The 12,332-nt window shown below is 45.7% G+C and overlaps 30 non-coding genes across 30 annotated transcripts; all 30 read left to right on the top strand.

Annotated features, from left to right (window-relative positions):
• The first annotated feature begins 515 nt into the window (after nucleotides 1-515).
• On the top strand, nucleotides 516-589 carry trnat-ugu (transfer RNA threonine (anticodon UGU)). Its single transcript has one exon. It is a non-coding gene; the product is annotated as a tRNA-Thr (tRNA).
• A 149-nt stretch (nucleotides 590-738) lies between these two features.
• Nucleotides 739-811, top strand: trnak-cuu (transfer RNA lysine (anticodon CUU)). The gene has a single exon. It is a non-coding gene; the product is annotated as a tRNA-Lys (tRNA).
• A 540-nt stretch (nucleotides 812-1,351) lies between these two features.
• On the top strand, nucleotides 1,352-1,425 carry trnat-ugu (transfer RNA threonine (anticodon UGU)). The gene has a single exon. It is a non-coding gene; the product is annotated as a tRNA-Thr (tRNA).
• Nucleotides 1,426-1,574: 149 nt separating this feature from the next.
• On the top strand, nucleotides 1,575-1,647 carry trnak-cuu (transfer RNA lysine (anticodon CUU)). The gene has a single exon. It is a non-coding gene; the product is annotated as a tRNA-Lys (tRNA).
• A 540-nt stretch (nucleotides 1,648-2,187) lies between these two features.
• Nucleotides 2,188-2,261, top strand: trnat-ugu (transfer RNA threonine (anticodon UGU)). The gene has a single exon. It is a non-coding gene; the product is annotated as a tRNA-Thr (tRNA).
• Nucleotides 2,262-2,410: 149 nt separating this feature from the next.
• Nucleotides 2,411-2,483, top strand: trnak-cuu (transfer RNA lysine (anticodon CUU)). The gene has a single exon. It is a non-coding gene; the product is annotated as a tRNA-Lys (tRNA).
• A 297-nt stretch (nucleotides 2,484-2,780) lies between these two features.
• trnak-cuu (transfer RNA lysine (anticodon CUU)) lies at nucleotides 2,781-2,853 on the top strand. Its single transcript has one exon. It is a non-coding gene; the product is annotated as a tRNA-Lys (tRNA).
• A 464-nt stretch (nucleotides 2,854-3,317) lies between these two features.
• On the top strand, nucleotides 3,318-3,391 carry trnat-ugu (transfer RNA threonine (anticodon UGU)). Its single transcript has one exon. It is a non-coding gene; the product is annotated as a tRNA-Thr (tRNA).
• Nucleotides 3,392-3,540: 149 nt separating this feature from the next.
• On the top strand, nucleotides 3,541-3,613 carry trnak-cuu (transfer RNA lysine (anticodon CUU)). Its single transcript has one exon. It is a non-coding gene; the product is annotated as a tRNA-Lys (tRNA).
• Nucleotides 3,614-3,896: 283 nt separating this feature from the next.
• On the top strand, nucleotides 3,897-3,969 carry trnak-cuu (transfer RNA lysine (anticodon CUU)). The gene has a single exon. It is a non-coding gene; the product is annotated as a tRNA-Lys (tRNA).
• A 540-nt stretch (nucleotides 3,970-4,509) lies between these two features.
• Nucleotides 4,510-4,583, top strand: trnat-ugu (transfer RNA threonine (anticodon UGU)). The gene has a single exon. It is a non-coding gene; the product is annotated as a tRNA-Thr (tRNA).
• A 149-nt stretch (nucleotides 4,584-4,732) lies between these two features.
• On the top strand, nucleotides 4,733-4,805 carry trnak-cuu (transfer RNA lysine (anticodon CUU)). The gene has a single exon. It is a non-coding gene; the product is annotated as a tRNA-Lys (tRNA).
• A 283-nt stretch (nucleotides 4,806-5,088) lies between these two features.
• On the top strand, nucleotides 5,089-5,161 carry trnak-cuu (transfer RNA lysine (anticodon CUU)). Its single transcript has one exon. It is a non-coding gene; the product is annotated as a tRNA-Lys (tRNA).
• Nucleotides 5,162-5,701: 540 nt separating this feature from the next.
• On the top strand, nucleotides 5,702-5,775 carry trnat-ugu (transfer RNA threonine (anticodon UGU)). Its single transcript has one exon. It is a non-coding gene; the product is annotated as a tRNA-Thr (tRNA).
• A 149-nt stretch (nucleotides 5,776-5,924) lies between these two features.
• Nucleotides 5,925-5,997, top strand: trnak-cuu (transfer RNA lysine (anticodon CUU)). The gene has a single exon. It is a non-coding gene; the product is annotated as a tRNA-Lys (tRNA).
• A 540-nt stretch (nucleotides 5,998-6,537) lies between these two features.
• Nucleotides 6,538-6,611, top strand: trnat-ugu (transfer RNA threonine (anticodon UGU)). The gene has a single exon. It is a non-coding gene; the product is annotated as a tRNA-Thr (tRNA).
• Nucleotides 6,612-6,760: 149 nt separating this feature from the next.
• trnak-cuu (transfer RNA lysine (anticodon CUU)) lies at nucleotides 6,761-6,833 on the top strand. The gene has a single exon. It is a non-coding gene; the product is annotated as a tRNA-Lys (tRNA).
• A 287-nt stretch (nucleotides 6,834-7,120) lies between these two features.
• On the top strand, nucleotides 7,121-7,193 carry trnak-cuu (transfer RNA lysine (anticodon CUU)). Its single transcript has one exon. It is a non-coding gene; the product is annotated as a tRNA-Lys (tRNA).
• A 540-nt stretch (nucleotides 7,194-7,733) lies between these two features.
• On the top strand, nucleotides 7,734-7,807 carry trnat-ugu (transfer RNA threonine (anticodon UGU)). Its single transcript has one exon. It is a non-coding gene; the product is annotated as a tRNA-Thr (tRNA).
• Nucleotides 7,808-7,956: 149 nt separating this feature from the next.
• Nucleotides 7,957-8,029, top strand: trnak-cuu (transfer RNA lysine (anticodon CUU)). Its single transcript has one exon. It is a non-coding gene; the product is annotated as a tRNA-Lys (tRNA).
• Nucleotides 8,030-8,326: 297 nt separating this feature from the next.
• trnak-cuu (transfer RNA lysine (anticodon CUU)) lies at nucleotides 8,327-8,399 on the top strand. Its single transcript has one exon. It is a non-coding gene; the product is annotated as a tRNA-Lys (tRNA).
• A 540-nt stretch (nucleotides 8,400-8,939) lies between these two features.
• Nucleotides 8,940-9,013, top strand: trnat-ugu (transfer RNA threonine (anticodon UGU)). Its single transcript has one exon. It is a non-coding gene; the product is annotated as a tRNA-Thr (tRNA).
• A 149-nt stretch (nucleotides 9,014-9,162) lies between these two features.
• Nucleotides 9,163-9,235, top strand: trnak-cuu (transfer RNA lysine (anticodon CUU)). The gene has a single exon. It is a non-coding gene; the product is annotated as a tRNA-Lys (tRNA).
• Nucleotides 9,236-9,775: 540 nt separating this feature from the next.
• On the top strand, nucleotides 9,776-9,849 carry trnat-ugu (transfer RNA threonine (anticodon UGU)). The gene has a single exon. It is a non-coding gene; the product is annotated as a tRNA-Thr (tRNA).
• A 149-nt stretch (nucleotides 9,850-9,998) lies between these two features.
• On the top strand, nucleotides 9,999-10,071 carry trnak-cuu (transfer RNA lysine (anticodon CUU)). Its single transcript has one exon. It is a non-coding gene; the product is annotated as a tRNA-Lys (tRNA).
• A 540-nt stretch (nucleotides 10,072-10,611) lies between these two features.
• Nucleotides 10,612-10,685, top strand: trnat-ugu (transfer RNA threonine (anticodon UGU)). Its single transcript has one exon. It is a non-coding gene; the product is annotated as a tRNA-Thr (tRNA).
• Nucleotides 10,686-10,834: 149 nt separating this feature from the next.
• trnak-cuu (transfer RNA lysine (anticodon CUU)) lies at nucleotides 10,835-10,907 on the top strand. The gene has a single exon. It is a non-coding gene; the product is annotated as a tRNA-Lys (tRNA).
• A 540-nt stretch (nucleotides 10,908-11,447) lies between these two features.
• On the top strand, nucleotides 11,448-11,521 carry trnat-ugu (transfer RNA threonine (anticodon UGU)). Its single transcript has one exon. It is a non-coding gene; the product is annotated as a tRNA-Thr (tRNA).
• A 149-nt stretch (nucleotides 11,522-11,670) lies between these two features.
• trnak-cuu (transfer RNA lysine (anticodon CUU)) lies at nucleotides 11,671-11,743 on the top strand. Its single transcript has one exon. It is a non-coding gene; the product is annotated as a tRNA-Lys (tRNA).
• Nucleotides 11,744-12,026: 283 nt separating this feature from the next.
• Nucleotides 12,027-12,099, top strand: trnak-cuu (transfer RNA lysine (anticodon CUU)). Its single transcript has one exon. It is a non-coding gene; the product is annotated as a tRNA-Lys (tRNA).
• Nucleotides 12,100-12,332: the final 233 nt, after the last annotated feature.

Genomic DNA, 12,332 nt, shown 5'->3' with positions numbered 1-12,332 from the left:
AAAACCTTGAAATTCATAGTATACCTTTGAGGTTGTTCTTAAAGATCCCCGTTCAGAGTGTCAACTGTCTCTTCACACAACCGGAAAAACGACAGTTGCTTTGCCGGCAGAAAATGGCAGCACTTTCCAAAGTCGTCATGTTCCGCAGTTGTTGTGTTGATTCCCCAAAACAAGTCTTACCTTGGTTGGAATGCCAGCGCCTGAAAGAAGTAGTGAATCTTCGTGGCACAGACCCCTGCTAGCTCGTTATAGACTTGGAATGGATACTGTTGCAACTTGATTGCATTTGGGCTACAGTCGAGAACCCCCTCCTTATTTAGTTAAAGTTACGGCCGCTGCGTAAAGTAGCGGGCATGTGCATTTTCTCTTAAAAGACCTGCCCGAATATGTTTCCCGCATATGAAAACAGCAGGTACAGCTGCTCTAGTGAGAAAAGAAGAAAACATTTGTTGGCTTGACGATGGAAGGGTGGGCTTACAAGGCACCTCTTCCTTGTGTAGAGCCCCAAACAAGGAGGTACTGTGGCTTAGCTGGTGAAAGCACCTGTCTTGTAAACAGGAGACCCTGGGTTCAAATCCCAGCAGTACCTTACTCTGTTGTCTTTGCTTTGCAATATTACGGTGCGTTTTATCAATGCAAATCTTATTTCTAGCAATCGGGAGTCTGTGCAAATCCTCAATGTACAACATGTTCTATTATTGCTCGGCGTGAAAAAGCTCAAAGTCAGATTGAGAAAGAGCCCGGTTAGCTCAGTCGGTAGAGCATGAGACTCTTAATCTCAGGGTCGTGGGTTCGAGCCCCACATTGGGCGTTTGCCTTCAACTTTAAAACCTTGAAATTCATAGTATACCTTTGAGGTTGTTCTTAAAGATCCCCGTTCAGAGTGTCAACTGTCTCTTCACACAACCGGAAAAACGACAGTTGCTTTGCCGGCAGAAAATGGCAGCACTTTCCAAAGTCGTCATGTTCCGCAGTTGTTGTGTTGATTCCCCAAAACAAGTCTTACCTTGGTTGGAATGCCAGCGCCTGAAAGAAGTAGTGAATCTTCGTGGCACAGACCCCTGCTAGCTCGTTATAGACTTGGAATGGATACTGTTGCAACTTGATTGCATTTGAACATCACCTGGCTACAGTCGAGAACCCCCTCCTTATTTAGTTAAAGTTACGGCCGCTGCGTAAAGTAGCGGGCATGTGCATTTTCTCTTAAAAGACCTGCCCGAATATGTTTCCCGCATATGAAAACAGCAGGTACAGCTGCTCTAGTGAGAAAAGAAGAAAACATTTGTTGGCTTGACGATGGAAGGGTGGGCTTACAAGGCACCTCTTCCTTGTGTAGAGCCCCAAACAAGGAGGTACTGTGGCTTAGCTGGTGAAAGCACCTGTCTTGTAAACAGGAGACCCTGGGTTCAAATCCCAGCAGTACCTTACTCTGTTGTCTTTGCTTTGCAATATTACGGTGCGTTTTATCAATGCAAATCTTATTTCTAGCAATCGGGAGTCTGTGCAAATCCTCAATGTACAACATGTTCTATTATTGCTCGGCGTGAAAAAGCTCAAAGTCAGATTGAGAAAGAGCCCGGTTAGCTCAGTCGGTAGAGCATGAGACTCTTAATCTCAGGGTCGTGGGTTCGAGCCCCACATTGGGCGTTTGCCTTCAACTTTAAAACCTTGAAATTCATAGTATACCTTTGAGGTTGTTCTTAAAGATCCCCGTTCAGAGTGTCAACTGTCTCTTCACACAACCGGAAAAACGACAGTTGCTTTGCCGGCAGAAAATGGCAGCACTTTCCAAAGTCGTCATGTTCCGCAGTTGTTGTGTTGATTCCCCAAAACAAGTCTTACCTTGGTTGGAATGCCAGCGCCTGAAAGAAGTAGTGAATCTTCGTGGCACAGACCCCTGCTAGCTCGTTATAGACTTGGAATGGATACTGTTGCAACTTGATTGCATTTGAACATCACCTGGCTACAGTCGAGAACCCCCTCCTTATTTAGTTAAAGTTACGGCCGCTGCGTAAAGTAGCGGGCATGTGCATTTTCTCTTAAAAGACCTGCCCGAATATGTTTCCCGCATATGAAAACAGCAGGTACAGCTGCTCTAGTGAGAAAAGAAGAAAACATTTGTTGGCTTGACGATGGAAGGGTGGGCTTACAAGGCACCTCTTCCTTGTGTAGAGCCCCAAACAAGGAGGTACTGTGGCTTAGCTGGTGAAAGCACCTGTCTTGTAAACAGGAGACCCTGGGTTCAAATCCCAGCAGTACCTTACTCTGTTGTCTTTGCTTTGCAATATTACGGTGCGTTTTATCAATGCAAATCTTATTTCTAGCAATCGGGAGTCTGTGCAAATCCTCAATGTACAACATGTTCTATTATTGCTCGGCGTGAAAAAGCTCAAAGTCAGATTGAGAAAGAGCCCGGTTAGCTCAGTCGGTAGAGCATGAGACTCTTAATCTCAGGGTCGTGGGTTCGAGCCCCACATTGGGCGTTTGCCTTCAACTTTGAAACCTTTAACTTCGTACTGTTCCTCTGTGATTGTTGTTAAAGATTCTCTGTCGAAATGCCGACTGTCTCTGCGCTGAACGGGAAGAAAGACTGTTGTTGTGTCCAGAGAAAATGACGCCGTTTTCCACAGTGGCAAGGTTTCTTAGTTGTTGTGTTTACAACTTGGCTGGACTTGGCTGGAAGTCCAGCACCTGAAACAAGGACTTTGTGTAAACCCTCAATTTTGGACCTTTTTTATTACTGCTCGGCGAGAGAAGTGTCTAAGCGACTTGGAGGAAGAGCCCGGTTAGCTCAGTCGGTAGAGCATGAGACTCTTAATCTCAGGGTCGTGGGTTCGAGCCCCACATTGGGCGTTTGCCTTCAACTTTAAAACCTTGAAATTCATAGTATACCTTTGAGGTTGTTCTTAAAGATCCCCGTTCAGAGTGTCAACTGTCTCTTCACACAACCGGAAAAACGACAGTTGCTTTGCCGGCAGAAAATGGCAGCACTTTCCAAAGTCGTCATGTTCCGCAGTTGTTGTGTTGATTCCCCAAAACAAGTCTTACCTTGGTTGGAATGCCAGCGCCTGAAAGAAGTAGTGAATCTTCGTGGCACAGACCCCTGCTAGCTCGTTATTTAGTTAAAGTTACGGCCGCTGCGTAAAGTAGCGGGCATGTGCATTTTCTCTTAAAAGACCTGCCCGAATATGTTTCCCGCATATGAAAACAGCAGGTACAGCTGCTCTAGTGAGAAAAGAAGAAAACATTTGTTGGCTTGACGATGGAAGGGTGGGCTTACAAGGCACCTCTTCCTTGTGTAGAGCCCCAAACAAGGAGGTACTGTGGCTTAGCTGGTGAAAGCACCTGTCTTGTAAACAGGAGACCCTGGGTTCAAATCCCAGCAGTACCTTACTCTGTTGTCTTTGCTTTGCAATATTACGGTGCGTTTTATCAATGCAAATCTTATTTCTAGCAATCGGGAGTCTGTGCAAATCCTCAATGTACAACATGTTCTATTATTGCTCGGCGTGAAAAAGCTCAAAGTCAGATTGAGAAAGAGCCCGGTTAGCTCAGTCGGTAGAGCATGAGACTCTTAATCTCAGGGTCGTGGGTTCAAGCCCGAAATTGGGCGTTTGCCTTCAACTTTGAAACCTTTAACTTCGTACTGTTCCTCTGTGATTGTTGTTAAAGATTCTCTTTCGAAATGCCGACTGTCTCTGCGCTGAACGGGAAGACTGTTGTTGTGTCCAGAGAAAATGACGCCGTTTTCCACAGTGGCAAGGTTTCTTAGTTGTTGTGTTTACAACTTGGCTGGAAGTCCAGCACCTGAAACAAGGACTTTGTGTAAACCCTCAATTTTGGACCTTTTTTATTACTGCTCGGCGAGAGAAGTGTCTAAGCGACTTGGAGGAAGAGCCCGGTTAGCTCAGTCGGTAGAGCATGAGACTCTTAATCTCAGGGTCGTGGGTTCGAGCCCCACATTGGGCGTTTGCCTTCAACTTTAAAACCTTGAAATTCATAGTATACCTTTGAGGTTGTTCTTAAAGATCCCCGTTCAGAGTGTCAACTGTCTCTTCACACAACCGGAAAAACGACAGTTGCTTTGCCGGCAGAAAATGGCAGCACTTTCCAAAGTCGTCATGTTCCGCAGTTGTTGTGTTGATTCCCCAAAACAAGTCTTACCTTGGTTGGAATGCCAGCGCCTGAAAGAAGTAGTGAATCTTCGTGGCACAGACCCCTGCTAGCTCGTTATAGACTTGGAATGGATACTGTTGCAACTTGATTGCATTTGAACATCACCTGGCTACAGTCGAGAACCCCCTCCTTATTTAGTTAAAGTTACGGCCGCTGCGTAAAGTAGCGGGCATGTGCATTTTCTCTTAAAAGACCTGCCCGAATATGTTTCCCGCATATGAAAACAGCAGGTACAGCTGCTCTAGTGAGAAAAGAAGAAAACATTTGTTGGCTTGACGATGGAAGGGTGGGCTTACAAGGCACCTCTTCCTTGTGTAGAGCCCCAAACAAGGAGGTACTGTGGCTTAGCTGGTGAAAGCACCTGTCTTGTAAACAGGAGACCCTGGGTTCAAATCCCAGCAGTACCTTACTCTGTTGTCTTTGCTTTGCAATATTACGGTGCGTTTTATCAATGCAAATCTTATTTCTAGCAATCGGGAGTCTGTGCAAATCCTCAATGTACAACATGTTCTATTATTGCTCGGCGTGAAAAAGCTCAAAGTCAGATTGAGAAAGAGCCCGGTTAGCTCAGTCGGTAGAGCATGAGACTCTTAATCTCAGGGTCGTGGGTTCAAGCCCGAAATTGGGCGTTTGCCTTCAACTTTGAAACCTTTAACTTCGTACTGTTCCTCTGTGATTGTTGTTAAAGATTCTCTTTCGAAATGCCGACTGTCTCTGCGCTGAACGGGAAGACTGTTGTTGTGTCCAGAGAAAATGACGCCGTTTTCCACAGTGGCAAGGTTTCTTAGTTGTTGTGTTTACAACTTGGCTGGAAGTCCAGCACCTGAAACAAGGACTTTGTGTAAACCCTCAATTTTGGACCTTTTTTATTACTGCTCGGCGAGAGAAGTGTCTAAGCGACTTGGAGGAAGAGCCCGGTTAGCTCAGTCGGTAGAGCATGAGACTCTTAATCTCAGGGTCGTGGGTTCGAGCCCCACATTGGGCGTTTGCCTTCAACTTTAAAACCTTGAAATTCATAGTATACCTTTGAGGTTGTTCTTAAAGATCCCCGTTCAGAGTGTCAACTGTCTCTTCACACAACCGGAAAAACGACAGTTGCTTTGCCGGCAGAAAATGGCAGCACTTTCCAAAGTCGTCATGTTCCGCAGTTGTTGTGTTGATTCCCCAAAACAAGTCTTACCTTGGTTGGAATGCCAGCGCCTGAAAGAAGTAGTGAATCTTCGTGGCACAGACCCCTGCTAGCTCGTTATAGACTTGGAATGGATACTGTTGCAACTTGATTGCATTTGAACATCACCTGGCTACAGTCGAGAACCCCCTCCTTATTTAGTTAAAGTTACGGCCGCTGCGTAAAGTAGCGGGCATGTGCATTTTCTCTTAAAAGACCTGCCCGAATATGTTTCCCGCATATGAAAACAGCAGGTACAGCTGCTCTAGTGAGAAAAGAAGAAAACATTTGTTGGCTTGACGATGGAAGGGTGGGCTTACAAGGCACCTCTTCCTTGTGTAGAGCCCCAAACAAGGAGGTACTGTGGCTTAGCTGGTGAAAGCACCTGTCTTGTAAACAGGAGACCCTGGGTTCAAATCCCAGCAGTACCTTACTCTGTTGTCTTTGCTTTGCAATATTACGGTGCGTTTTATCAATGCAAATCTTATTTCTAGCAATCGGGAGTCTGTGCAAATCCTCAATGTACAACATGTTCTATTATTGCTCGGCGTGAAAAAGCTCAAAGTCAGATTGAGAAAGAGCCCGGTTAGCTCAGTCGGTAGAGCATGAGACTCTTAATCTCAGGGTCGTGGGTTCGAGCCCCACATTGGGCGTTTGCCTTCAACTTTAAAACCTTGAAATTCATAGTATACCTTTGAGGTTGTTCTTAAAGATCCCCGTTCAGAGTGTCAACTGTCTCTTCACACAACCGGAAAAACGACAGTTGCTTTGCCGGCAGAAAATGGCAGCACTTTCCAAAGTCGTCATGTTCCGCAGTTGTTGTGTTGATTCCCCAAAACAAGTCTTACCTTGGTTGGAATGCCAGCGCCTGAAAGAAGTAGTGAATCTTCGTGGCACAGACCCCTGCTAGCTCGTTATAGACTTGGAATGGATACTGTTGCAACTTGATTGCATTTGAACATCACCTGGCTACAGTCGAGAACCCCCTCCTTATTTAGTTAAAGTTACGGCCGCTGCGTAAAGTAGCGGGCATGTGCATTTTCTCTTAAAAGACCTGCCCGAATATGTTTCCCGCATATGAAAACAGCAGGTACAGCTGCTCTAGTGAGAAAAGAAGAAAACATTTGTTGGCTTGACGATGGAAGGGTGGGCTTACAAGGCACCTCTTCCTTGTGTAGAGCCCCAAACAAGGAGGTACTGTGGCTTAGCTGGTGAAAGCACCTGTCTTGTAAACAGGAGACCCTGGGTTCAAATCCCAGCAGTACCTTACTCTGTTGTCTTTGCTTTGCAATATTACGGTGCGTTTTATCAATGCAAATCTTATTTCTAGCAATCGGGAGTCTGTGCAAATCCTCAATGTACAACATGTTCTATTATTGCTCGGCGTGAAAAAGCTCAAAGTCAGATTGAGAAAGAGCCCGGTTAGCTCAGTCGGTAGAGCATGAGACTCTTAATCTCAGGGTCGTGGGTTCGAGCCCCACATTGGGCGTTTGCCTTCAACTTTGAAACCTTTAACTTCGTACTGTTCCTCTGTGATTGTTGTTAAAGATTCTCTGTCGAAATGCCGACTGTCTCTGCGCTGAACGGGAAGAAAGACTGTTGTTGTGTCCAGAGAAAATGACGCCGTTTTCCACAGTGGCAAGGTTTCTTAGTTGTTGTGTTTACAACTTGGCTGGAAGTCCAGCACCTGAAACAAGGACTTTGTGTAAACCCTCAATTTTGGACCTTTTTTATTACTGCTCGGCGAGAGAAGTGTCTAAGCGACTTGGAGGAAGAGCCCGGTTAGCTCAGTCGGTAGAGCATGAGACTCTTAATCTCAGGGTCGTGGGTTCGAGCCCCACATTGGGCGTTTGCCTTCAACTTTAAAACCTTGAAATTCATAGTATACCTTTGAGGTTGTTCTTAAAGATCCCCGTTCAGAGTGTCAACTGTCTCTTCACACAACCGGAAAAACGACAGTTGCTTTGCCGGCAGAAAATGGCAGCACTTTCCAAAGTCGTCATGTTCCGCAGTTGTTGTGTTGATTCCCCAAAACAAGTCTTACCTTGGTTGGAATGCCAGCGCCTGAAAGAAGTAGTGAATCTTCGTGGCACAGACCCCTGCTAGCTCGTTATAGACTTGGAATGGATACTGTTGCAACTTGATTGCATTTGAACATCACCTGGCTACAGTCGAGAACCCCCTCCTTATTTAGTTAAAGTTACGGCCGCTGCGTAAAGTAGCGGGCATGTGCATTTTCTCTTAAAAGACCTGCCCGAATATGTTTCCCGCATATGAAAACAGCAGGTACAGCTGCTCTAGTGAGAAAAGAAGAAAACATTTGTTGGCTTGACGATGGAAGGGTGGGCTTACAAGGCACCTCTTCCTTGTGTAGAGCCCCAAACAAGGAGGTACTGTGGCTTAGCTGGTGAAAGCACCTGTCTTGTAAACAGGAGACCCTGGGTTCAAATCCCAGCAGTACCTTACTCTGTTGTCTTTGCTTTGCAATATTACGGTGCGTTTTATCAATGCAAATCTTATTTCTAGCAATCGGGAGTCTGTGCAAATCCTCAATGTACAACATGTTCTATTATTGCTCGGCGTGAAAAAGCTCAAAGTCAGATTGAGAAAAAGCCCGGTTAGCTCAGTCGGTAGACCATGAGACTCTTAATCTCAGGGTCGTGGGTTCGAGCCCCACATTGGGCGTTTGCCTTCAACTTTGAAACCTTTAACTTCGTACTGTTCCTCTGTGATTGTTGTTAAAGATTCTCTGTCGAAATGCCGACTGTCTCTGCGCTGAACGGGAAGAAAGACTGTTGTTGTGTCCAGAGAAAATGACGCCGTTTTCCACAGTGGCAAGGTTTCTTAGTTGTTGTGTTTACAACTTGGCTGGACTTGGCTGGAAGTCCAGCACCTGAAACAAGGACTTTGTGTAAACCCTCAATTTTGGACCTTTTTTATTACTGCTTGGCGAGAGAAGTGTCTAAGCGACTTGGAGGAAGAGCCCGGTTAGCTCAGTCGGTAGAGCATGAGACTCTTAATCTCAGTGTCGTGGGTTCGAGCCCCACATTGGGCGTTTGCCTTCAACTTTAAAACCTTGAAATTCATAGTATACCTTTGAGGTTGTTCTTAAAGATCCCCGTTCAGAGTGTCAACTGTCTCTTCACACAACCGGAAAAACGACAGTTGCTTTGCCGGCAGAAAATGGCAGCACTTTCCAAAGTCGTCATGTTCCGCAGTTGTTGTGTTGATTCCCCAAAACAAGTCTTACCTTGGTTGGAATGCCAGCGCCTGAAAGAAGTAGTGAATCTTCGTGGCACAGACCCCTGCTAGCTCGTTATAGACTTGGAATGGATACTGTTGCAACTTGATTGCATTTGAACATCACCTGGCTACAGTCGAGAACCCCCTCCTTATTTAGTTAAAGTTACGGCCGCTGCGTAAAGTAGCGGGCATGTGCATTTTCTCTTAAAAGACCTGCCCGAATATGTTTCCCGCATATGAAAACAGCAGGTACAGCTGCTCTAGTGAGAAAAGAAGAAAACATTTGTTGGCTTGACGATGGAAGGGTGGGCTTACAAGGCACCTCTTCCTTGTGTAGAGCCCCAAACAAGGAGGTACTGTGGCTTAGCTGGTGAAAGCACCTGTCTTGTAAACAGGAGACCCTGGGTTCAAATCCCAGCAGTACCTTACTCTGTTGTCTTTGCTTTGCAATATTACGGTGCGTTTTATCAATGTAAATCTTATTTCTAGCAATCGGGAGTCTGTGCAAATCCTCAATGTACAACATGTTCTATTATTGCTCGGCGTGAAAAAGCTCAAAGTCAGATTGAGAAAGAGCCCGGTTAGCTCAGTCGGTAGAGCATGAGACTCTTAATCTCAGGGTCGTGGGTTCGAGCCCCACATTGGGCGTTTGCCTTCAACTTTAAAACCTTGAAATTCATAGTATACCTTTGAGGTTGTTCTTAAAGATCCCCGTTCAGAGTGTCAACTGTCTCTTCACACAACCGGAAAAACGACAGTTGCTTTGCCGGCAGAAAATGGCAGCACTTTCCAAAGTCGTCATGTTCCGCAGTTGTTGTGTTGATTCCCCAAAACAAGTCTTACCTTGGTTGGAATGCCAGCGCCTGAAAGAAGTAGTGAATCTTCGTGGCACAGACCCCTGCTAGCTCGTTATAGACTTGGAATGGATACTGTTGCAACTTGATTGCATTTGAACATCACCTGGCTACAGTCGAGAACCCCCTCCTTATTTAGTTAAAGTTACGGCCGCTGCGTAAAGTAGCGGGCATGTGCATTTTCTCTTAAAAGACCTGCCCGAATATGTTTCCCGCATATGAAAACAGCAGGTACAGCTGCTCTAGTGAGAAAAGAAGAAAACATTTGTTGGCTTGACGATGGAAGGGTGGGCTTACAAGGCACCTCTTCCTTGTGTAGAGCCCCAAACAAGGAGGTACTGTGGCTTAGCTGGTGAAAGCACCTGTCTTGTAAACAGGAGACCCTGGGTTCAAATCCCAGCAGTACCTTACTCTGTTGTCTTTGCTTTGCAATATTACGGTGCGTTTTATCAATGCAAATCTTATTTCTAGCAATCGGGAGTCTGTGCAAATCCTCAATGTACAACATGTTCTATTATTGCTCGGCGTGAAAAAGCTCAAAGTCAGATTGAGAAAGAGCCCGGTTAGCTCAGTCGGTAGAGCATGAGACTCTTAATCTCAGGGTCGTGGGTTCGAGCCCCACATTGGGCGTTTGCCTTCAACTTTAAAACCTTGAAATTCATAGTATACCTTTGAGGTTGTTCTTAAAGATCCCCGTTCAGAGTGTCAACTGTCTCTTCACACAACCGGAAAAATGACAGTTGCTTTGCCGGCAGAAAATGGCAGCACTTTCCAAAGTCGTCATGTTCCGCAGTTGTTGTGTTGATTCCCCAAAACAAGTCTTACCTTGGTTGGAATGCCAGCGCCTGAAAGAAGTAGTGAATCTTCGTGGCACAGACCCCTGCTAGCTCGTTATAGACTTGGAATGGATACTGTTGCAACTTGATTGCATTTGAACATCACCTGGCTACAGTCGAGAACCCCCTCCTTATTTAGTTAAAGTTACGGCCGCTGCGTAAAGTAGCGGGCATGTGCATTTTCTCTTAAAAGACCTGCCCGAATATGTTTCCCGCATATGAAAACAGCAGGTACAGCTGCTCTAGTGAGAAAAGAAGAAAACATTTGTTGGCTTGACGATGGAAGGGTGGGCTTACAAGGCACCTCTTCCTTGTGTAGAGCCCCAAACAAGGAGGTACTGTGGCTTAGCTGGTGAAAGCACCTGTCTTGTAAACAGGAGACCCTGGGTTCAAATCCCAGCAGTACCTTACTCTGTTGTCTTTGCTTTGCAATATTACGGTGCGTTTTATCAATGCAAATCTTATTTCTAGCAATCGGGAGTCTGTGCAAATCCTCAATGTACAACATGTTCTATTATTGCTCGGCGTGAAAAAGCTCAAAGTCAGATTGAGAAAGAGCCCGGTTAGCTCAGTCGGTAGAGCATGAGACTCTTAATCTCAGGGTCGTGGGTTCGAGCCCCACATTGGGCGTTTGCCTTCAACTTTAAAACCTTGAAATTCATAGTATACCTTTGAGGTTGTTCTTAAAGATCCCCGTTCAGAGTGTCAACTGTCTCTTCACACAACCGGAAAAACGACAGTTGCTTTGCCGGCAGAAAATGGCAGCACTTTCCAAAGTCGTCATGTTCCGCAGTTGTTGTGTTGATTCCCCAAAACAAGTCTTACCTTGGTTGGAATGCCAGCGCCTGAAAGAAGTAGTGAATCTTCGTGGCACAGACCCCTGCTAGCTCGTTATAGACTTGGAATGGATACTGTTGCAACTTGATTGCATTTGAACATCACCTGGCTACAGTCGAGAACCCCCTCCTTATTTAGTTAAAGTTACGGCCGCTGCGTAAAGTAGCGGGCATGTGCATTTTCTCTTAAAAGACCTGCCCGAATATGTTTCCCGCATATGAAAACAGCAGGTACAGCTGCTCTAGTGAGAAAAGAAGAAAACATTTGTTGGCTTGACGATGGAAGGGTGGGCTTACAAGGCACCTCTTCCTTGTGTAGAGCCCCAAACAAGGAGGTACTGTGGCTTAGCTGGTGAAAGCACCTGTCTTGTAAACAGGAGACCCTGGGTTCAAATCCCAGCAGTACCTTACTCTGTTGTCTTTGCTTTGCAATATTACGGTGCGTTTTATCAATGCAAATCTTATTTCTAGCAATCGGGAGTCTGTGCAAATCCTCAATGTACAACATGTTCTATTATTGCTCGGCGTGAAAAAGCTCAAAGTCAGATTGAGAAAGAGCCCGGTTAGCTCAGTCGGTAGAGCATGAGACTCTTAATCTCAGGGTCGTGGGTTCGAGCCCCACATTGGGCGTTTGCCTTCAACTTTGAAACCTTTAACTTCGTACTGTTCCTCTGTGATTGTTGTTAAAGATTCTCTTTCGAAATGCCGACTGTCTCTGCGCTGAACGGGAAGACTGTTGTTGTGTCCAGAGAAAATGACGCCGTTTTCCACAGTGGCAAGGTTTCTTAGTTGTTGTGTTTACAACTTGGCTGGAAGTCCAGCACCTGAAACAAGGACTTTGTGTAAACCCTCAATTTTGGACCTTTTTTATTACTGCTCGGCGAGAGAAGTGTCTAAGCGACTTGGAGGAAGAGCCCGGTTAGCTCAGTCGGTAGAGCATGAGACTCTTAATCTCAGGGTCGTGGGTTCGAGCCCCACATTGGGCGTTTGCCTTTAACTTTAAAACCTTGAAATTCATAGTATACCTTTGAGGTTGTTCTTAAAGATCCCCGTTCAGAGTGTCAACTGTCTCTTCACACGACAGTTGCTTTGCCGGCAGAAAATGGCAGCACTTTCCAAAGTCGTCATGTTCCGCAGTTGTTGTGTTGATTCCCCAAAACAAGTCTTACCTTGGTTGGAATGCCAGCGCCTGAAAGAAGTAGTGAATCTTCGTGGCACA

The sequence above is a fragment of the Centroberyx affinis genome, unplaced genomic scaffold (genome assembly GCF_046629955.1).
Source record: "Centroberyx affinis isolate AG114_WGS23_722 - 3 ecotype Tasmania unplaced genomic scaffold, CSIRO-AGI_Caff_v1 ptg000984l_1, whole genome shotgun sequence".
Classification (NCBI taxonomy): domain Eukaryota; kingdom Metazoa; phylum Chordata; class Actinopteri; order Beryciformes; family Berycidae; genus Centroberyx; species Centroberyx affinis.
The sequence above is the reverse complement of the archived record's forward strand: the minus strand, read 5'-3'. Positions and strand labels throughout refer to the sequence as shown.